Raw genomic sequence first — 21,687 nt, forward strand, 5'->3', positions numbered from 1 at the left:
CAAACTAAATTGGAGTGCCCAAAGTCAGGCCGCTGCAGTAAGGGCAAACAGGGTAATGGGATGTATCAGAAGAGGTATAGCTGCAAAGGATGAGAACATTGTTCTTCCACTGTACAAAGCACTGGTCAGACCACACTTGGAATACTGTGCTCAGTTATGGGCCCCAATATATAGAAAGGATATAAATGAGCTTGAAAAGGTACAAAGGAGGGCAGCAAAATTAATAAAGGGAATGGAGGGACTGCAATACCCAGAGAGGTTGGCAAAACTAGGACTATTCAGCCTCGAAAAGAGAAGGTTGAGGGGGGACATAATAAATGTGTACAAATATGTTAGGGGACAGTATAGAGATCTTGCCCGGGATTTGTTCAAAAGGAGGGATATTATGGTAACAAGAGGGCATTCACTAAGACTGGAAGAGAAAAGGTTTCAGCACCAGCATAGGAAGGGGTTCTTTACGGTAAGAGCAGTGAGAATATGGAATTCACTGGGTGAGGAGACGGTAATGTCAGATTCACTACACCAGTTCAAGCGGGGACTGGATGCATTTCTAGATACCAGGCAGATTTCAGCATATACTTAAAAATAAAATAAAATAGTAGGTTGATACAGGGATTTATTCTGACTGCTGGTTTCAGAGTCGGGAGGGAATTTTTCCTCAGGTGAAGATTGGTTAAATCATTTGGGGTTTTTGCCCTCCTCTGGATCAACTTTAGCAATTACAGAACTAACAGGTCGAACTTGATGGAAGCAAGTCTTTATTCGGCTTTACAAACTATGATACTATGCCCCCCCCCAAAAAAAAAAAAAACCCACTGGATTTGACTTTGTTCCGCTGCTATCATTCAGTAGTGTTGATAAGTCTAGTCCAATGCAGTCCTTGTTCATTTTTACAAGAGTCAGCCTGTCAGCATTTTAAGTTGACAGGCAGATACGCCTATGAGCTATAATGCCCCCGGCGGCACTAAAATCTAGCTCAGACAAAATGCTAGCGAACGGGCAGGCCAGGACCTCCAAGGCGTAGAGAGCCAGTTCATGCCACGTGTCCAGCTTATAAGGCACAGAGGAATCACGGAGGACGTTGGTATGGTCGGCAAGGTACTCCTTCAGCATCTACCAAATCTTTTCCCTCCTTGTTAGAGTACTCCATTCAACAGGAGGATCTGAGAAAACTGTCCAACAGCTTTGACAGTGTTCCCCTGCCTCTGCTGCATCGTATTTGTGTCTCCCTCGCCTGTACTCCTTGGTTGTCCAACAAACTGTGACCTCTGCTGCCAGCGTTGTCAGATGGGGATTTTTTAAATAATTCTTGTACAATGACCTTCTGGTACTGCAACATTTTATTAGACCTCTCCACCACAGGAAAGAGAGAAAGATCTCCTTGTAGCGTGGGTCTAGAAGTGTGACCAACCAATAATTACTGTCGGACAAAATGTGTACAGCGCGAGGGTCACGGGAAAGGTAGCGGAACATAAAGTCAACCATGTGTGCCAGATTGCCAACAGACAAGACTTTTCTGACCAAGAGGATGACTGTCCATGCTGTCCTCCTCCTAATCCTCATCGTTCTCCTTCTCCTGCTCATTCTCCTCCTCCTTGTTCTCCCTCTCCTCCTTGTTCTCCCTCTCCTCCTTGTTCTCCCTCTCCTCCTTGTTCTCTCTCTCCTCCTTGTTCTCTCTCTCCTCCTTGTTCTCTCTCTCCTCCTTGTTCTCCCTCTCCTCCTTGTTCTCCCTCTCCTCCTTGTTCTCCCTCTCCTCCTTGTTCTCCCTCTCCTCCTTGTTCTCCCTCTCCTCCTTGTTCTCCCTCTCCTCCTTGTTCTCCCTCTCCTCCTTGTTCTCCTTCTCCTCAGGCCATCCACACTGAATAGAAGGTATGACTGTTGTGTGGGTAGCACCGTCTGTACGGTAGGAAAACCGCTCCTGTTCTTCCTCATTCTCTTCCTCCTCATTATCACCAAATACGCATTGAGATGAGATGAGGCTGGGCTGAGTGGCATCACCCTGTATGTTTCCTTGCTCCATCTCATTGTGCTCCGCCTGGAGTTCCTCCTCTTTAATTGTGGGCAGCAAGCATTTCAGTAGACAGAGAAGCGGGATGTTGATACTAATTATGGTATCATCGCCTCTCACCATCTTGGTGGAGTCTTCAAAGTTTTGGAGGTTGGCACAGATGTTGTTAGAACCTTTCTGTTAGTTTTTTCTATTTTGTGGTCACGTGACCTGCTGCCTATTTATTCCAGCTCCACCCTTCTGGATTTGCTGGACTTCAGTGTTATTTTGACTCTCTATCTAGCCAGGTGTTTTTGTACCTATCTCTTTAGTTCGTTTGGTCCTTTGGACCTCTAAGTACTTTTTGTCTGTTTGTCTTTTTGCTCCGCTACAACTTCTGCTAGGAGGTGTCCAATTTTGTCCCAGTCCCTACTTCTTTTAGGGACCCCTCCCTTTATTCTATAGGTCTGCATTCAGACTAGCTGAGGACGAAGGCGGGTCTGTTCACAAGGAACAGGTTGCCCGCTGCATCGTAGGGAATCAGCTTAGTCTTATTGTAGGGACAGATTCCCTTTCTTTCCTTAGTTCTTGTAGCAGATCATAACAGTAAGTCCAGCCAAAACGAAAAAAAACTTCAAGGAAAGAATTCCGGGGTCAAAATGGATTCTGTTCAAGATTTAGCTCAGCGCCTGCAGGGATTGTCTCTAGAGGCGGCCGAGCTCCAGCAACACGTGGGTAGCTGTCCTGGAGCGCATTTTGTTGAACCAAAGGTAGGACTCCCTGATATTTTTGATGGTAAACAACAAGATTTTTTTTCCTTTAAAAATGCTTGTTTATTATATTTTCATTTGAGACCCAGGTCCTCTGGGAATGAATCACAGCGCATTGGGTTTATCATGTCACTTTTGCACAAGGAACCACAGGGGTGGGCCTTTTCTCTCCAACCTAATGATCCGTGTTTTAGATCAGTGGAGGATTTTTTTTCTGCTTTGGGGTTATTGTATGACGATCCTGATCGAGTCTCATCTGCTGACACAGAACTGAGACCTTTGAAGCAGGGGTCAGGTGATGTTGAAAATTATTGTACTCACTTCAGAAGGTGGTCTTCAGAAGTGAAATGGAATGATTCGGTGTTAAAATGTTTGCTCCTTGCTGGTCTAAGTGAAAGGGTTAAGGATCTGCTTATTGCATTTCCTGCACCTGTGACCTTACAAGAAGCCATGCAATTAGCTATACGTATGGACAGGAGACTGCGTGCCAGGGTTTATGATGAGAAAATTTCTACAATGGCAGCTCCTATTCCTCAGAGGGTCTGCTCGGATGGCGGAGAACCAATGGAGGTGGGGGCGTTGTCATTCCGCTCTCAGGAAAGAGACCGCAGGTTTTCCAAAGGTTTGTGTTTTTATTGTGGTAAATCTGACCATTTGATTAAGGACTGTGAGCTTTGTTTAAGCAAAGAAAAAAAAATTGTCAGCTACGCCCGTATTGCTTGTTTAAATTCTAAGGGAGTTTTTCTTTCAGGGAGTACCTCATTGCATGAAGATTTGATTGAATTTCAGGTATTTGTGGATTGTGGTTCTACACTTAATGTGATTGCTTGGTTTTTCAATGTGAACTGAAGTCTAAGATGGTACACATGCAAGAAATAGGAGCATGTTCACACTAGCAAAAAGATGCAAAACTTACAAAAGACAAAAAATATATCTCATACCCTACAATCATTATATATAAATGTAAAGCAAAGTTGCATATTAAATATAGGGTACTTGGTGAACTATTTTTGATCAAAAAAAGTATACAAGCCGTCCCACAAGTGACAAGGTGACCCTAAATTGAGACGGTCCTACACTGTCTATATTAAAAACCTTACTGTATATCAAAGTTGAAGTAATGCATATAAAAGGGTTGACAAATAGAACCGGGTCCCAATATCAGACCACCTAAGCCCGTGGTAAGCTACATATATACTAACCAGCTCAACAAGGGGGATGCCACACCCCTAATTTGCACAGAATGCAAACAAGACCAAAGGGTTTTTTGGAAAAACTTAAATTGGAATCCAAACCTTTGTCATCACCTATTTCTGAGATTGCAATTGATAACACTCCTTTGAAATGTATTACTCACAAGGTTGCTGAATTTCCCCTCACTATCAATGGTATTCACCATGAAAATTTGGATTTGGTGGTATTAAATAATTTACCTTCTCCAGTAGTTTTAGGTTTACCTTGGTTAAAACTGCACAATCCTTTACTGGACTGGTCTACTAATGAGATTAAGTCTTGGAGTCCTAAGTGCTATGATAAATGTTGTAATGGTCGCATTGCGGCTGTGGAAAAAGGGGAATTACCTGTACCTATTCAGGATTTTTGGAAGTTTTTTTCAGAGGAGGAGACGCAAGTTTTACCTCCTCATAGAGACTATGATTGCACCATTGAGTTTGTTCCTGGAGCTAATCTACCCAAGAGTTGCTTATTTAATCTGACTATCCCTGAAAGAAAGGCCTTGGAGGAATACATACAGACGAGCTTGGCTGCTGTACACATTAGACCTTCTAAGTCACCTGTGGCTGTTGGATTTTTCTTTGTAAAAAAAAAAAAAAAAGACGGCGGTTTACATCCATGTTTGTTCTTTCGTGAAATTAATAAAATTACCGTACGCAATTCCTACCCATTGCCGTTAATTCCTGACTTGTTTAACCAGTTAGTGGGGGCCAAGTGGTTCTCTAAAATTGATCTCCGGGGGGCATACAATTTGTTACGAATAAAGGAGGGTGATGAATGGAAAACTGCTTTTAACACTCCATTAGGTGCTTTTGAGAATCTGGTGATTAGCGTTGAGCCACCCCCGTAGTGTTCGAGTTCGGTTCGGTTCGTCGAACACCTTCGAACACCGTTAAAATCAATGGCAGGCAAACAAAAACACATAGAAACACATAGAAAACACCTTCAAAGGTGTCCAAAAGCTGACAAACTGCTCAGAAGACATAACTAACACATGGAAAAGTGACAAGTACATATAGTCATGCGAAAAGAAGAGGTGGAGGAGTAAAAGGAGGGGAGACACAGATATAGGCAAGTCATGTCTAAAATCCAAAAAGTGAGAAGCCGACACGGCCAGTTTGCTCCTGCCCGTGCCACCTCCGTGTCGCCGCGTTTGTGCCAGAGCCGCGGTGGACCCGGACGGCCAGCCCCCCTCTCCCAATACTGTCCGCTGGTGGGTCGAGCCCCCCCGCTGTGGGGGGTAACATCTGCTGAAGAAATGTCGACTTATTTTCATGGACAATGTGATCCGATCCCTTTCTTACGGACACGCCCATCAATACAAATTCCAGATGAGGCACAAAAACAGCAGGTGCTTCAGCGGATATCAAGTGCTCCTTCAAGTGGGCTCTCCTCCACCTCAATTTCAACATCACAAATACTCCAGTCCTCAGAGGTGTCACCCCAATCGCACTTGCTTCCTCACAGCTCCCAAGTCTCCAGCTGCCTGTCTGAGTATGGGGTAACACAGATGGTTGAGTCTGCAGAGCTGTTTACTCATACTATAGCCTGGGAAATGGAGGTCTGCTCCAGAGCTTCTGTTAATCCAGATGAGGAAATGATCTGCACTGATGCCCAGAATCTTTATAAGTCAGATCCAGGACCAGATGAAGAAGGTTCTGAGCATAATGTAGACCCTCGTTCCCAATCTGTCACTCATGTTGGTGGAGACAATGATGAAGACGATGATGAGACTCAAATACCTGATTGGAGCGACAACTTGACTTTTCGGTCATGGCAGGAAGAGGTTGGCTTTGAGGACGACGGGTGTGATAACACACAGGGTGATGATGACGAGGTTGGAGATCCCACTTTCTGTCAACCCACAGTCAGCCAGTCGATGAGGTCAAAGGAGGAGGTGGAGGAGGATGTGACTAGCCCAGGGGATGGGGATGACTTGGTACCCGGGCCTTTGCCTGGCCTTGGGGATGTCTCGGTGGTCGGCTCCCTGGCCCGTACCCTGGGGTCACTCTTTAAAAGGGTGGATAATTGTTACTTTTATAAGAATTCGTGACGCCACCTGTGGTATCTGGTGAGAAGCACCAGCGCTGCAGCAGTCCACTGAGACGCATGATAAGGCAGCTCGATGGTATTGCTCCCACAGGTGGAACTAGGTCTCAGGGCAGCGTATGCAGGGGGAATGCAGGACAGGCGAGACCCAGCTGGGTCAGAGCAAGAACGGGAACGGACACGGTAGTCACTTCAGTACCTTTTACTGGAGGAAATTCAGGCACATCCCGGAGCACTGTAGGGTGAAGGGTGAATATCAGGATCCTCCCCAATGAGCGGGTGTAGGGCCTCCTGTTTCTTGCCTCTGCGTAGTAAGTTTCTGACCTGCCTGGAGCTAGGCCTAACTTTGTCTCTGTCCTGGGCTGGCTGACCTTGTGGTAGGGCCTTCTCTTGGAGTTCACACTCCCACTATGCAGGGCCTAAGCGTCTCCTGGCTCTGTTACGTATCAGCACCTTAGTGATCATGGGACTTGTAGTTCTCCAGGGATTCCGGTTATGCCTTACTGAATCTAGCTAGCAGGAGCCTCGTGCTCCACTGCTGAACTATTAACTGAGTTCTCTAGACTAGACTGAGCTCCACTGCAGACTGACCTCTCTTAGGCTTCTCTACTGCAGGAACTCTTCAGAGGAACTGAACTGCCTAGCTCCACCTTCCCTAATTATATCCCTAACGGGCTCCCTCTGCTGGTCTGAGGTGGAAGGTGGAGATGTGTGAATGTTTTTGGGGGCCTCTTTTGGAGGATTAAATCAATACACTCTTCTAGAATCTGTGATACCAAGCACAGCGGGGTGTCACAGATGCTATTGACGACGAGGTTAGGTTGCACCTTCCTGGACAGAGACTGAGTACTGGAAGCACGTCACCAACTGCATCCTCAACCACAACTCTGCCTCTGACCACAAGTCGTAGTGGCTCTTCAGGTCGCATTGGCTCTAAGCCTTGCATAGCCTGGGCATTTATTCAGATCGATAAGGATGACCCAACTCGTGTTATCTGTAATATTTGTCACCAAAAGCTTCATGCAAGTACCGTCACATGGATATGAAGCATAAGTTGCAGTGGGAAGCTCACTGTGCTACAATGCGGCCTAGCAGGCTGGGCCAACCACCGTCTCCCCATCTTGTGCATCCGCGGCCTCTTCATCCTGTGTGACTGCTGTCCCCCCAGTCGCAGATGTTTTTGGACGCAGACCTGCCACCTCTTTACCTGCAACAGCCAGTGTGATTGGCAGGTCGTCAGTTCATTGTGAAGTGGAAACACCTGCTGGTGTTGAGCGCTCTGACATCGAGAGCACCACCTTTGGATCAAGGCAACCTAACATGTCCGCCTGCATCTTCCTCATAGACCGGCAGTTTGCCGGGGACACCCTACTCAACCCCGTCTAAGCACAACAGCCAGCCCTCGGTCCCTCAGATGTGGACAAGTAAAAGCTTTCTCATGGCTAGGAGGAAATGGTCTAAGAGGTTGAATTTCACCATCTGCAAGCTACAGAAATGCTGCCTTTCCGCCTGGAGGACACAGTGGATTTTTGAGACCTTATGTCCGTCTCGGTTCCCCAGTACCAGATGCCCAGTCGGCACTACTTCTCAAAGAAAGGTGTGCCTGCGCTCCACCAGCATGTCGCACACAACATCACCGCTTCTTTGAGAAACTCTGTGTGTGACAGGGTGCATTTCACCACAGACACTTGGACGAGTAGGCATGGACAGGGGCGTTACATGTCGCTGACTGGGCACTGGGTAACTATGGTGACAGCAGGACAAGGGGCTGCTGTCCAAGTCTGCCTCCTCAACCTCCTCTCGGTCCTCCACCTGCACCCAAAGCCTGTCTGGTAATGCCACCTGCTTTCTAACTGCGCAGAAGGAATCCTGCACACCTCCTTACTATGCTGGCAGCAGGGCTCAAGGCATCAGTGTTTACTTTGAAATGTCTGGGAAATGTGAGTCACACAGCTGAGGAGTTGTGGTCAGCTCTGGAGACCCAGTTTCATGAATGGTTGTCTCCACTGGACCTGCAACCAGGGAAGGCCGTGTGCGACAATGCTGCGAACCTGGGTGTGGCCCTTCGCCGGGGCAATGTCACACACATGCCTTGTATGGCTCACGTGTTGAACCTGGTTGTCCATAAATTTTTAGGCCACTATCCCGGACTAGATGGCCTTCTGCAGAGGGCACGGTCGCTGTGTGCTCACTTCCGCCATTCGCATCCCGCAGCTCAACGACTTACATCTCTCCAGAAGTCGTTGGGCCAGCCAGTTCACCGGCTGAAATGCGATGTGCCGACACGGTGGAATTCAACTCTGACCATGTTGCAGCGACTGTGGCAGCACCGACCAGCCCTGGTGCAATACGTTCTGACGTATAGCGTGGGCCAACGAGATCCAGAGGTGGGGCAAATCACGCTGCAGGAGTGGTCTGAGATCAGGGACCTATGAAGGTGACGCGCCCCCAGGGCCGTGGGGTACCCTGAGCCGGGCCGTTAGATGCTGGGGGTTGTAGTCACTGTGGCGGTGACCCGGTCCGTGATCCAGGGCGGTCAATCCAAGGGTAATTTGTATATATGGGTTTTATAATGTCCGACTACGCCACCTCTGGAGTGGGGCAAAAGGGGCCGCCGCTGCAGAACAGTCCTCTGAAGCTGGTGGTTTTGCAGCAATGGTATTATTACTCACCACAGGAAGAGTGTAGTTTCAGGGCAGTGTGGGTGGATGATGGTGGTTGTAGTGCAGGGAGTCAGTAATGAACACGGAGTCCGTGTGATGCAATACCAAGATCTTTACTCGCAGTTGTTGCAGTCCAGATTACAGGTACCAGAGCAATCTCGCCCGTCGTGCTGTGCGTACTCAGTGAGGGGCTCAGTCCACCCCCAGATAGCTCCAGAGTACTTAGCAGGACCCCCTTCTGTGTGTCCTTTCTCTGGCCTTCTCCCTGCACCTCACACCCAGTGACACTTCTATCCGGTATCCTCGGGCCTTGGCGGGCGACTTGTGTTCCGTCCCCTGGGTCCTATGTGGCTACCTTCTTAGTGAGACTGGTGTGGACTTTTGCCTGCAGTACATGAAATGCTGCAGCCTCCAGTTTCTAGTTGAGCCTTGCTGTTTCTCCGCTAGTTGAGGGACCGGTTCCCCTTATCTGGCCTGACCCCTCTACCTGCTGGTAGCAGCAGGAGTACTGGTGGCCTTCTGCACGGCCCGTAGCCCTAGGGTCCCTTCGGTTCCTGGAGCCTTCCTGCTCCCACTCCTCTCTTCTCTCCTTCAGTCCTGGGCCTCCCAGGCTAGGCCCGCCTCTGGAGCAGAGCTCATGCCGAGCCTCTGCTTCTGTCACTTTTCCTCCTCTGACTGGCTTGCTCTTTCTAAGATGGCTTCCTATTTATACTCTCCCTGTCATGTGCTCCCCTAAGCTGCTCCCCTAAGCACCCACTACATAGGACCCTCCCACCAGCTAGGGACCTGGGACTGTGCTCTCCCTTAGGAGCAATCTCGCCCTACCTCCACTGCAGGTAAGTGTTGGATGCAGGTGTTAGGGTCCCGAGCCATATGCCTTCCTTACCTGAGGGTGAGATACCACACCTCTGGGTGAGATGCAGTAACTCTGTGGCGACTGAACCCTCAGGGGCGCCACACACCCTTCTGCACAGTTTTGAAATGGCGACGAAGATGTTTAGTGCTGACGACAATGCCATTATCAGCATGACTATTCCGGTGACTTACATGCTGGAGCACACATTAAACAGAATTCAGAGTCAGGTGGTGGGACAAGAGGAGGTGGAGGAAGTAGAGGAGGAGTCGTATGCGGAAGGGATAACATCTCCAAGGTCCAGACTGTTGGCAGCACCAAGGCGGCAGGCATGGGAGGGTGGGGGAGAGGGATTATCCAGGACGCATGGTAGCAGCCAAACTGTTGAGGAAGGTGCAGGAGCCGAGGAAGAAGTGGAGGACGAACTGGCGATGGGCATGGAAGAGTCATCAGATGAGGGAGACCTTGATCACATTTCTGTTGTGTGAGGTTGGGGGGAGAGGGCAGAGGAAGGAAGCATATTTCTTACCTCGCTACCAACACAACAAGGACTTGGTCCTCCTGGATGTGCAAGACACATGAGTGCCTTCTTGCTGCACTACCTGCAACATGACCCTCAGATTGTCAGAATTCGAAGTAATCCCGACTACTGGGTTGCCACACTCTTAGATCCCCGGTACAAAAGTAAATTTGCCCAAATAATTCCTGCCATAAAAAGGGATTGACGCATGCAGGAGTATCTGCAGACGCTGCTTCAGAATATTACATGTGCTTTTCCACAAAACACCAGTGGTGCACATAGTGAATCTCACAGTTCTAACTTGCCAACCGTGGGACTGTCGAGTCTTCATCACTCAAACCGTAATAGTAACACAGTATCTGCTGGTAACAGCAAGTTTGTGGAATCGTTTCACCACTTTTTTAGACCATCTTTTGCTAGGCCACAGGAGACAAGAAGTCTGACACATAGTCAATGCCTAGAGAGGATGGTGCAGGAGTATCTCCAAGTGAACATCGAAGCCATGACTGTCACTGGACCCTTGCTCATTTTGGTATTCCAATCTGGAAAAATGGCCGGAGCTCGCCACTCACGCCTTGGAGATCTTGTCATGCCCTGCAGCCAGTGTTCTCTCTGAACGTGTGTTCAGCGCTGCTGGTGGTGTGCTGACAGACAAGCACACGAGTCTGTCCACTGAGAATGTAGACAGACTCACGTTCATAAAGATGAACAAATCATGGATTCGCAAGGACTTTTCTACCCCTGTGCTATCCTTGGGAGACTAAAACCTTGAGGATTTGGTAAAATCACCTCACCAACCATTTTAATCAACTGTGGGGCAATTGATACCACTTATCCCTAGAACGCATGACCATAAAAATCTACACTTTCATATACCTGGGGCCTTTTAGGCCCATGTGCAAATAACATGGAATAACTCAAACTCAAATGACAAACCACTATATACATGAAGAATACCTAGAGTTTCAAAATTCTAACTAAAGTAATCTTGCAGAAAATAGAAAACAATTAACAGGGCGTGCCTGCGAGGCCCCAGGTATGCGTTCTAGGGTTAAGTGGTTTCTGTGCCACAATTTTGGGAAAAAATGGAGACTCTTTTTGGAGTCCCCTTGCTGTGTCTTACGTGACGTTGGCATCGTCAATTCCAGGTGGGTTGGGTCGCTCCCCCCCCCCCCCTTTTTAACTGTAAGAAACTACATACACTATGGCTTGGGGTAACACAGATGGTTGAGTCTGAAGAGCTGTTTACTCAGAGGTCTGCTCCAAATCTTCAGTGTTTGCTAGTCAGCGTAGAATTTTTAACTGCATCTAGCCTAGGCAATACTTTGGGCGTAGTAGCCCAGCTGCGAAGCAAGCTGCACCGCCTGTGTATCTAATAAGAATTTTTAAATGCATCTAGCCTAGGCAGACTGTGGGGACCCCCAACCAAACCCAGACGCTCAGCCCCCCTACCACCCCCCTTTCCTTGACAATACAATAATGTAACTCTTACAACTGGATGGGTGAGGATCGGTCACAGCTTTATTAACTCTTTATACTCATTCCATTAGAAAGGCATTTTATTTCTAAAATAATTCAGCTTGTTGCAGCATGCCCTGGGTCTCCACTGCGGCAACTTGGTCAACAAGTGTAACTCTCCAACATGTCCTTTCTATTTCCAGGCCACGGAGGATCCTGCGTACTCGTATGCAGGACTCTGACCCCCACCCATCACTCTTAACGCTTGTTCCACTCCGTCCTGGAGTCCTGACAGGAATATGTCCAGTACAATATCCATTAAGTGAACAACGTCGGGCCGTATGAGGCCTGCTTTATCTCCTTCCAGTTGTCTGTGTCGTACCACTACACCACCTCTGTCTCTTCTAAATTTTGCCATCCGAATATTTATTACCCGCCTTGTCCGTTCTATGGCCGTGATGTCTCGCGCACCTTGCCATACCGCTATCGGCACAATCTCTGACCATACTATAGCTAGTTTTGTGAAAAATTCTCTGAAGCGCTCAGTGTCTAGTTTCATTATTGCCATTAGTTATGCGCTCTTGTGATGACCTAGGTTGTTTCCCCCGGCCTGTATAACTAAGATGACCGGAAATCTTGCCTCTCTCCCTACCTTGATTACCTCCATTAGTACCTGTGGCCATAGCAGGCCTCTAATACCTCTCTAGTTGAAATATGTGTTATGAAACTCTAATTTCCTCCCACCTGGGCAGACTTTTGCCCTTTTTTCTGCACAATACATATACGAGTGGCCTATCACCCACACTGTTGGCTTAGTGTCACCTGTAAAAGAAACAAACCACGTTAGGATAACTAGTCCGGTCTTATGTATCTTGCCAAACACGTGGATCGCCATCTCCCTATCCTTTGAACTTCCGTTTCTGACAGTCCTGCTCTTGCTGCTTCCGTGGCCGCGCCTATGCGGAATGAGTGTGTCCCGTAATCTTTGGGGTGGTTCCCTGCCGATGTTATGCATTTATTAAATATAGCTTGGAACTGGTATCTTGATAATGGCATTCCATCAATGTGTGATAGGAAGAAATTACTTTGTCATCTGATGGTTAGATATGTTTTTACTATTGTTACCCGACTCAGTGTACCGTTTGTGGGTTGTAGAAGTACCCAAGTGCCCCTGCCCGCTGGAACAGTTTTCGATTTGTGTATGCGTAGACGTATTGCATTATTGGCTATGACTACGTCCTGGTGTAATAAGCCTCCACTGGTGGTAATTTTGGATTGAGGGACTAATTCGCTTATGCATAGCGCCCCAAAGAAGGCGATCACAAATGCAGCAGACAGTAGTGTTGCTTCAAATTGTGAGTGTCATGTTAATGGTGTTAGGGATATGATGTGAGAAATCAGTTTTAGTGACACGGGACGTCTACACTCCTGACTTGGCTGACCCCTTTTCCACCCTTTTATGGATTGTCTGATGATGAATCTTTGTCACATCTCCCCAATTCAGTAGTTGGAAGTGAAATGCTACTCCGGTCAGACACCGCTGCGCTGACGCCCCTGATATGCCCCTCATCATTAGCTGGTGGAGAAATTCTATGGTGACTTGTGATCTGGCTTGTTCACATTGGTCAACCCGTCTGCCTGCTACTAGTCGTGTCCACTCTTCCCATGCCTTACCGTATGCTTGCCACATCGACGGGGCAACTGACGCGCTGATTAATGGCATCAACTATTCGCCACTAGATCCCATAGGGAAGGTGGGCAACTGTTGCCCGATGGGTGGGCGTTGTGGAAGAGCTCTGTGAAAATCTGCCAATTGAATTGTTATAAAGCGTTAGCAGCAGCTTTAGACCCCTCAGCATAGTGGCTAGCGCGGACCCATACATTCTGTTTTAGGCACAAGAATGCTAGCCTGGGTAGTAGGCCTAGCACTGGGAGAGACGATGATGTCATCTTATTAATGCAATGCGCTAGGCTGGTGTTTTTTGTTATGAAGCGTATATTTTTGTAAGCCAGCGCGCGCCTCATATTTCTATTGCTACCACTATTGGGAAGAAAAATTATTTTCAGGGCTAGATGCAGCTAAAAGTTATTATTAATTTAAAAGCTGGTGGAGCTGGGTATAGATGGCCTAATACAATGAGTCCCACACACTGCTAGAAGGCCAAATATATTTTCAGAGCTAGATGCAGACAAAAATTATTTTTAATTTGCAACCTTATGGAGGTCAGTATAGATGGACTAATAGAATGATGCTATGCCCAAAAGGTTTTACTTCACTAGGTGCAGTAAAAAAATTGGTATTCTATACACAGGTGGTATATCTTGCAACATAGATAGGCTACTCCACTGACTAACACACTCTGCAATAGACCAAAAAGGATTAGCTTTACTAGATTCAGCCAAATGCTGTGAAAAATACTTGCACAGCACTGGCACAGACCTGCCTGGCAAAAAGTGATAGGAGCTGATGTAACCTAGCCCTGAAAAGGACTGCAATTACAATTAGTCTTTACTCCCACAACCTATCTATTTAAGAGCACAGACCTGCCTGATAAAAGTCATAGGAAATGCTGTAACCTAGTCCTTAAAGGGACTGCAATCACAACTATTCCCTACTCCCAAGCTATCTGTAGATTTGTGCGAAAATTGGCTTGAAATTAACAAGGTATAGCGCACACAGCAACAGCGGTGCCGTCTAACACGCAGCTGCAGCAGTGAGAAAATGGTGGCGATGGGGAAAATGGCTGGGTCTTATAGGGCAAGGACATGTGACATACACTGCCAATGACACATGCCCTTGCTTGTGTGAAAAAAAGCACTTCGCTCCGTGTGTGCACTGCTGATAGGCTGACAGATTGCACCTCTCCACTGTAAATGCGGGAAAGAGAAGAAAAAATGGAGATCTTCATTATTCCTGCAGAGATCCATCCCCTGCCCCTCCCCCCCGCCCCGCTGTACACTCAAACTGCGTATTAACATTAATTTTCATCATTACTGAGAAAAAATCCATGATTTTGGTGCACGAACAGTTATCGAACATAACCTCGAACAGCCGAATTTTTCTCAAATCGTTTGTGTTCGCCGAACGGCTCGAACACCACCCAAAACAGCTCGAATTTGAGATTGGCGAACAGTTCGAGTCGAACAACGCTAATCTCTACTGGGTGATGCCTTTTGGTATTACCAATGCACCCGCGTTTTTTCAGAACCTTATTAATGACATCCTGAGACCTTTGATGGGTAAGAATGTGGTTGTGTATTTGGATGACATTCTGATTTATTCGCCTGATCTGGAGTCTCACTGGCAGAGCGTACGTGAGGTGTTGCAGTTATTAAGTGACAATTCACTTTTTGCTAAGCTGGAGAAATGTGAGTAAGCTGTGCAGAGAATTCGTTTTTTAGGCTACATTATCTCCAGCGAGGGCTTTGAGATGGACCCAGTGAAGGTTCAGGCTGTGCAGGAATGGCCTAGGCCTATTGGTTTGAAATCGATACAGAGATTTTTGGGTTTCACCAATTATTACAGAAAATTCATTAATAAATTTTTCTATAATTGTTAAGCCGCTGACCGATCTCACCAGGAAAGGTGCGAATATGGTCCAGTGGACTACTGAGGCCATTGAAGCTTTTGTGTATCTCAAGGAGAGGTTCAGTTCTGCCCCTATCCTTATGCAGCCTGATGAGACCAAGCCTTTTTTGTTCGAGGTTGATGCTTCTTCGGTGGGGGGTCGGTGCGGTTTTGTCTCAGGAGAACAAGGATGGAGTACATCCCTGTGTTTTTTTTTCGAAAAAATTTTCAGAAACCGAACTTACGATGTTGGTAATCGGGAATTGCTGGCTATTAAACTCGCGTTTGAACATTGGCGGCATTTCTTGGAAGGTGCTAAATTTCCGGTTCAGGTTTTCACTGATCATAAAAATTTGATTTGTCTGGATGCTGCCAAGCGCTTGAATGTCCGTCAGGCTAGGTGGGCACTTCTTTTTTCCCGGTTTAATTTTTCTGTTACTTACATCCCTGGTACTAAGAATGTTAAAGCCGATGCTTTATCTCGCAGCTTTTCTCCCATGGTTTGTACCGAGGAGGAGGAGAGCATTTTACAGGAAGGAGTTGTGTTAGCGGCATTGGACTCCATTTGGAAGATGGGATCCTGAAAGCCCAGGAGGATGCCCCATCTAACACTCCCCATGGGAGGTTGTTTGTGCCTAGAACCTTTTAGGAGAGATTTGTTTGTGGAGTACCATGAATCTCGGTTGGCTGGTCATCCTGGAATTTCGGAGACTAAGAGGCTTGTCAGTCGCAGTTTTTGGTGGCCTGGGTGGCAGAAGGAAGTCATCAAGTGGGTGCGTCAATGTACTGTGTGTGCCAGGTCAAAGGCTTCACATACCCCTGCTGCGGGGTTGCTTTGCCCTCTGGAGGTTCCTAGTGCGCCTTGGATGCATCTGGAAATGGATTTTATTACTGACCTTCCTGTGTCCGAGGGTTTTACTGTCATCTGGGTGGTCGTGGACCGTTTTAGCAAGATGTCATTTGGTTCCTTTCATTAAACTACCCTGCGCTAAGACACTCGCTAAGGCATTTGTTAAGGAGATTGTCAGACTCCATGGAGTTCCCACCAACATTGTTTCTGATAGGGGACCTCAGTTTGTGGCTCGCTTTTGGCGTGCTTTTTGTGATAGGTTGGGATTCCATTTGAATTTTCATCTGGGTATCATCCTGAGTCTAACAGAAAGAAAGAACCAGGATGTTGAACAGTTTTTGCGTTGTTTTGTGGCAGACAATCAAGAGGGGTGGTCTGAGTTTCTGCCATTCGCTGAATTTTCTCTTAACAATCATACATCCTCTTCTGCTGGGTGTTCTTTTTTTTTTTGTACTTGGAGACATCTGTCGTTTGGTTTGTTCTCCAAATTGGTGTCGGCTGTGCCGGAGGAGGAGAATTTTTCCGGTGATTTGGAGAGAGTTTGGACTGATGTGCGTAGTAACCTTCAGGAGGCTAACAAAAAGTCCAAGAAGTATTTTAACAGGAAACGTAAAGAGGTTTTGTTTACGGTGGGTGACATGGTTTGGTTGTCCTCAAAGAATCTGCGGTTGAGGATTCCCTCTAAAAAATTGGGTCCGAAGTTTGTGGGGCCATTTAAGGTGCTTCAGGTGGTTAACCAGTCTGCTGTTAGGTTGGAGGTTCCCTCCTCCTGGAAGATTAATCCTGTGTTTCATGTTTCCTTGTTGAAAAAGGCTGATGTATCAGATAGGGATGCCACTGTCACAGCTCCTCCGGTGGTGGAAGATGGCGAATGTGAAATTTCTCGTATTCTGAATTCCAGAAGGCATAGAGGGAGATTGCAGTATCTCTTCGCTTGGAAGGGTTTCGGTCCTGAGGATAACTCCTGGGTAAGGGCAGAGGATGTCTCTGCCCCTAGACTTGTCAGAGTGTTCCACAGGAGGTTTCCTGATGGGCCTGGAGGATCCGGAGGATCCTCATAAAAGAGGGGGTACTGCTAGAACCTTCCTGTTAGTTTTTTCTATTTTGTGGTCACGTGACCTGCTGCCTATTTATTCCAGCTCCACCCTTCTGGCTTTGCTGGACGTCAGTGTTATTTTGACTCTATCTAGCCAGGTGTTTTTGTACCTATCTCTCTAGTTCGTTTGGTCCTTTGGACCTCTAAGTACTTTTTGTCTGTTTTGTCTTTTAGCTCTGCTACAACTTATGCTCGGAGGTGTCCAATTTTGTCCCAGTCCCTAGTTCTTTTAGGGACCCCTCCCTTTATTCTATAGGTCTGCGTTCAGACAAGCTGAGGACGAAGGCGGGTCTGTTCACAAGGAACAGGTTGCCGCTGCATCGTAGGGAATCAGCTTAGTCTTATTGTAGGGACAGATTCCCTTTCTTTCCTTAGTTCTTGTAGCAGATCATAACAGATGTCAGTCATCCATGCTCACTCATCAGCTCTTATGTGCAGAGGCTGACCTGAATACCGATGGATGTGTTGAAGCTGGTACTCAACAACTGCCCTCTGCTGCTCACTAATCCTTCCCAACATATGCAACATTTAGTTTCAATGCGTGGTGACACTGCACACCAGTCGGTGAGCTGGAAGCTGTAAATGCTGCTGTAGCATGCCGAGGTCGGTGGAAGCTGACTTTTGGAAAAGGGTATACACGCGGCCTACTTTCACAATCAGGTCAGGCAGATCTGGGTAGGTTTTGCGAAACCGCTGAGCGACTAGGTTGAGCACATGGGCCAGGCATGGTACATGTGCGAGCTTGCCTAACTTAAGAGCCATCGCTAGGTTCCGGCCATTGTCACACATGACCATGCCTGGCTATATGTTCAGCGGTGACAGCCACAGATCTGCCTGCTCTATTACAGCTGTCAACAACTCTGCAGCGTTGTGTAGTGTGTTCCTTAAACATATTAAATTAAGCACAGCCTGTTGCCGCTTGGCCAAGGCAGTGATGCAGCTCTTCCAGCTTCCTACTGATGTGGTCATTTCATAGGTGGACACTGAAGAGGAGGAGGTGCAGGAGCTGTAGAATGTGGGGGAAACCCTGATTGACCCAGAGCCCGAAATCTTCGGCATCGGGAGGATGTGTTCCATCCCAAGGTCCAACTGCATCCCGGCTTCCATTATATTAACCCAGTGTGCCATCAGCGAGACACACCGTCCCTGGCCACAAACAATTGTCCATGGTTAGGTGGACCTTCCCGGTAACTGCGTTGTTGAGGGCTTGGGTAATGTTCTGGGACACGTACTTGTGTAAGGTGGGGACGGCACACCAGGAGAAATAGTGGTGGCTGGAGTCCGAGAACAGAGTGACTGCGGCCGCCATGAGGTTGCAGAAAGATTCCATCTCCACAAACCCCTTTTGTTTTCAACTATTTTTCTTTCCCAATCAGTAAGAATTTAATTCAAGAACTCCTTTTTTGTCACACGATTTACTGCAAAACTCATTCAAACACTCTTGGATAATGATATATAAAAATATCAAAATTGCTAAGAGTAAAAAAAGCCATCCCCTTCTCTCAAATGTACACATTTTGTAAAGTATCAAACAACTATGTACATGGCAGATAACTGCATCATCATTTACAGTTAACGTTTAAAAAAGTTATAGGTGTATTCTCAGATAAAATACAGCTGCTGCCTATTGTGAATATGAAGTGTTCTATCTTGAAGATGAACCAGTAGATGTTTTTAACTCTATTTTTCATATTTACCTAATGCATATGTGCACTAGTTACAAAATAATATATCCACCAACAACCGCCAACATGAGATCTCCTGGGGTTACAATATGCTTCCCTCTCTGGAGTAGTTGAAGCCGTTGACACTGAAATTGTTATAAATATAGTTGTTGAATTGACTGCTTTGGTGAGAACCTGGGAATGAATTATAATAGGTGCTTCTATTCAAGTGTATAGTATCCTGCAAATCTGCAGATGGATCCACCGAGGAAGCTGAGTTGACATTGCTTAATTCAGTGATGTTCCTCTGGGAGAGTTTATTGACCAGCTCAAGAGACACCTGCCTGTTCACTAAGCTGGAGTCCAATGAGGAGGTCATACTGCTAAAAAAATTATTGAAACAGTGGGTAGAGGTGATTCCTGGGGGAGTTGTGCTAGTCATATCTTTTGAGGAGGTTTCCACTTCTGGGGATGACACGGTCATCATGAATGGGTTATCACCACCTTTCCTCCCTAGAGCTTTGCCACCTTCTTCTCCTTTATCCGCGACAGCATCAGGCTTGTTGGATTCTGATCTGCGCTTTCTTCTCCGACAAAATTTCCCATTGTCAAACATCTTCCCGCAGTTAGGATCCAAGGTCCAGTAATTGCCTTTGCCTAAACATTGTAAAAATAAAAAATATCATTATTTTTCAAATTGAATGAAATATAAACAATATATAAATGAAAATATTTAATCTCTAAAGTACAAATTTTTAAGACAAATCGATGAAAATAAAGAGATTTTTACTGATTCACTAAATAAAAAAACGATTGGAAAAATTCTAGTTATTCAAGTGAAGAATCTAAAGTTTTTCAAAAGTTTCTGAATTTTTTTTTGTTAAAATTATTTTTCCTGTTTAAGATTGGATCCATATGTCAGTACACTTATGAAAAAAATATATTCTCTGCTAAACTGTTTATTTTTGTTTGTATAATGCTCTATACGTGACTACCCTTGGGCCATCTGAGGGCAAGAACTCCATGAATTGAATTGTTGATTGGAAGACCTTAACAGCATTTTTTTTTAAGTGATTTGATTTAGGATTTGACATATTTAGAAAAAAAAAAATTAAATTATAATTAGGATGATTGTAGTCATATTATTACCTGGGTCATTCTCATCTCTTCGCACTTTCTTAAATCAGTCATTCAGAGCCAAGTTGTGCCGAATAGAATTTTGCCATCCTGTTGTACTCTTCCTATAAAAAGGAAAATTGTCCTCCACATACTGGTATATCTGGCTCAGGGTTAGTTTCTTTTCCTGAGCATTTTGTATGGCCAAAGCAATAAGAGCTGGGTAAGAATATGGAGGCCTCACTATCTTCAGAAGTTCCTTCTGAGAAGGTATTGATAACTAAGCAACCACTGCAACTTGATGAATTTGGCAGGAATTGTCTCTGAGATCCATAAGAAGGTGGCATATATGAGTTTGCACTGTTCCCATGTAGATAGCTAGGCGTATTGTTTACCCCTGGACCCTTAGGCCATAAGTAAGAGTTGGTTGAAGGTGGATAGTTCCCAATTCCATAGTTAGCCACCCTTGGTGCTGATAGTGCTGAATACAAGTTCTGCTGGTGGTACATGCTGATGTTTTCGCTGTGTGCCGCCATCTCTGTTGCCTCCTGGGCACTTTTTGGATGAATCTGATGGTTTGTAGATCCCTGATGAGCTGGAAGATGAATTGAGTTCATGCTCTTCTTCAGCACCTTCACAAATTAAAGTCTTTCTGAAAACAGATGCCTAATGGATTTGGAGTGCTGTCTTTTTATACTTCTCTGGAGTAGTGATCCTCCCTGCCAGAGACCAGTGATTGGTGTGTTTTCGTTTTATTTGTTCTTAACAACCAGTTGGACCAGTCGGTTGAAAGACAGGGGTGTGCAAAGTGAAGTACTATTCGCCAAAGAGGCAAAAGAGAGAACAATGGTTTTTTTCTCCATTTATTATTCTACTGATCTGTCTGCAACTGCTTTTCAAGACTTTTCTCCTAACTTAGATTAAAACTGTGAAATAATAGTAAAAAAAACCTTGATGCTGAAAAAGGCAAGTTATTCAAATGAACTATGCAAATCTCAAATACTTTTCACTACCGCTTACATTGATTATAAATATGTAAAAAAATGCTAAATTAAATATCTTTCGCTAAGCAGCTAAACTTCTTGACATACTTTAACTATTATTCTAATTAATCAGCATTAACAAATTAAAAGCAATAAGTAAAATAATATACAATAAAGAACATAGCATAACAAAAATTGTAAATTCTAAAACTCCAGTTTCTTTCTCTCTTTTTAAGAATTAAATTGTTTAAAGAAATTGTTAAATACAATAAAATGTATAATGAGAATAGCATTGCATGCATCATTGTGAATTCATGTATTACTTGCCCATGTTTCAGTTTACTTGTAATTAGCTTTCTTCCACATTTTTTTATCCGAAATTTAATTCACAATTGAAATAAACAAAATTATTCAATAAAAAATACATAAGGTTTTTGTTTGATATTCATGTAACACAAGATGCAAAATTATCAAATGTCTACAATATGATATTGACATTCCTGCTTTGAACCAATAAAATCTACTATATGTATATAGACGTGTGTGTGTGTGTGTGTGTGTGTGTGTGTGTGTATATATATATGTATGTGTGTACACACATGTACTTGCTCATTAGTATCTCTTTTTATTCTACGTTTCGAACCTTTTATTTAAGACATTACCCTCAATAATATACTTCAGTTAGCTTATACCATATTGTGATTCATTTCTCCTTTTTTTTTTATTTTATTTTAGACAAAGATTTGCAGACCTTTAAAAAAAAAAAAAAAAAAAATGTTTCTTTGGAACTTGTATAAAGATGTGTCCTTTAATTTTGATGCTGTACACACTAGAGTTTTTCCAGCTTTGTCAGGTTTATGTTGCTTTTTATGGCCTT

At 45.3% G+C, this 21,687-nt stretch overlaps 1 pseudogene; it reads right to left on the minus strand.

Annotated features, from left to right (window-relative positions):
- Window positions 1-20,444, minus strand: part of LOC141173107 (forkhead box protein I1c-like) — a 37,353-nt pseudogene extending 16,909 nt beyond the window's left edge.
- Window positions 20,445-21,687: the final 1,243 nt, after the last annotated feature.

The sequence above is a fragment of the Phyllobates terribilis genome, unplaced genomic scaffold (assembly GCF_046119375.1).
Source record: "Phyllobates terribilis strain yellow unplaced genomic scaffold, ASM4611937v1 Scaffold_1__5_contigs__length_1240528914, whole genome shotgun sequence".
Classification (NCBI taxonomy): Eukaryota; Metazoa; Chordata; class Amphibia; order Anura; family Dendrobatidae; genus Phyllobates; species Phyllobates terribilis.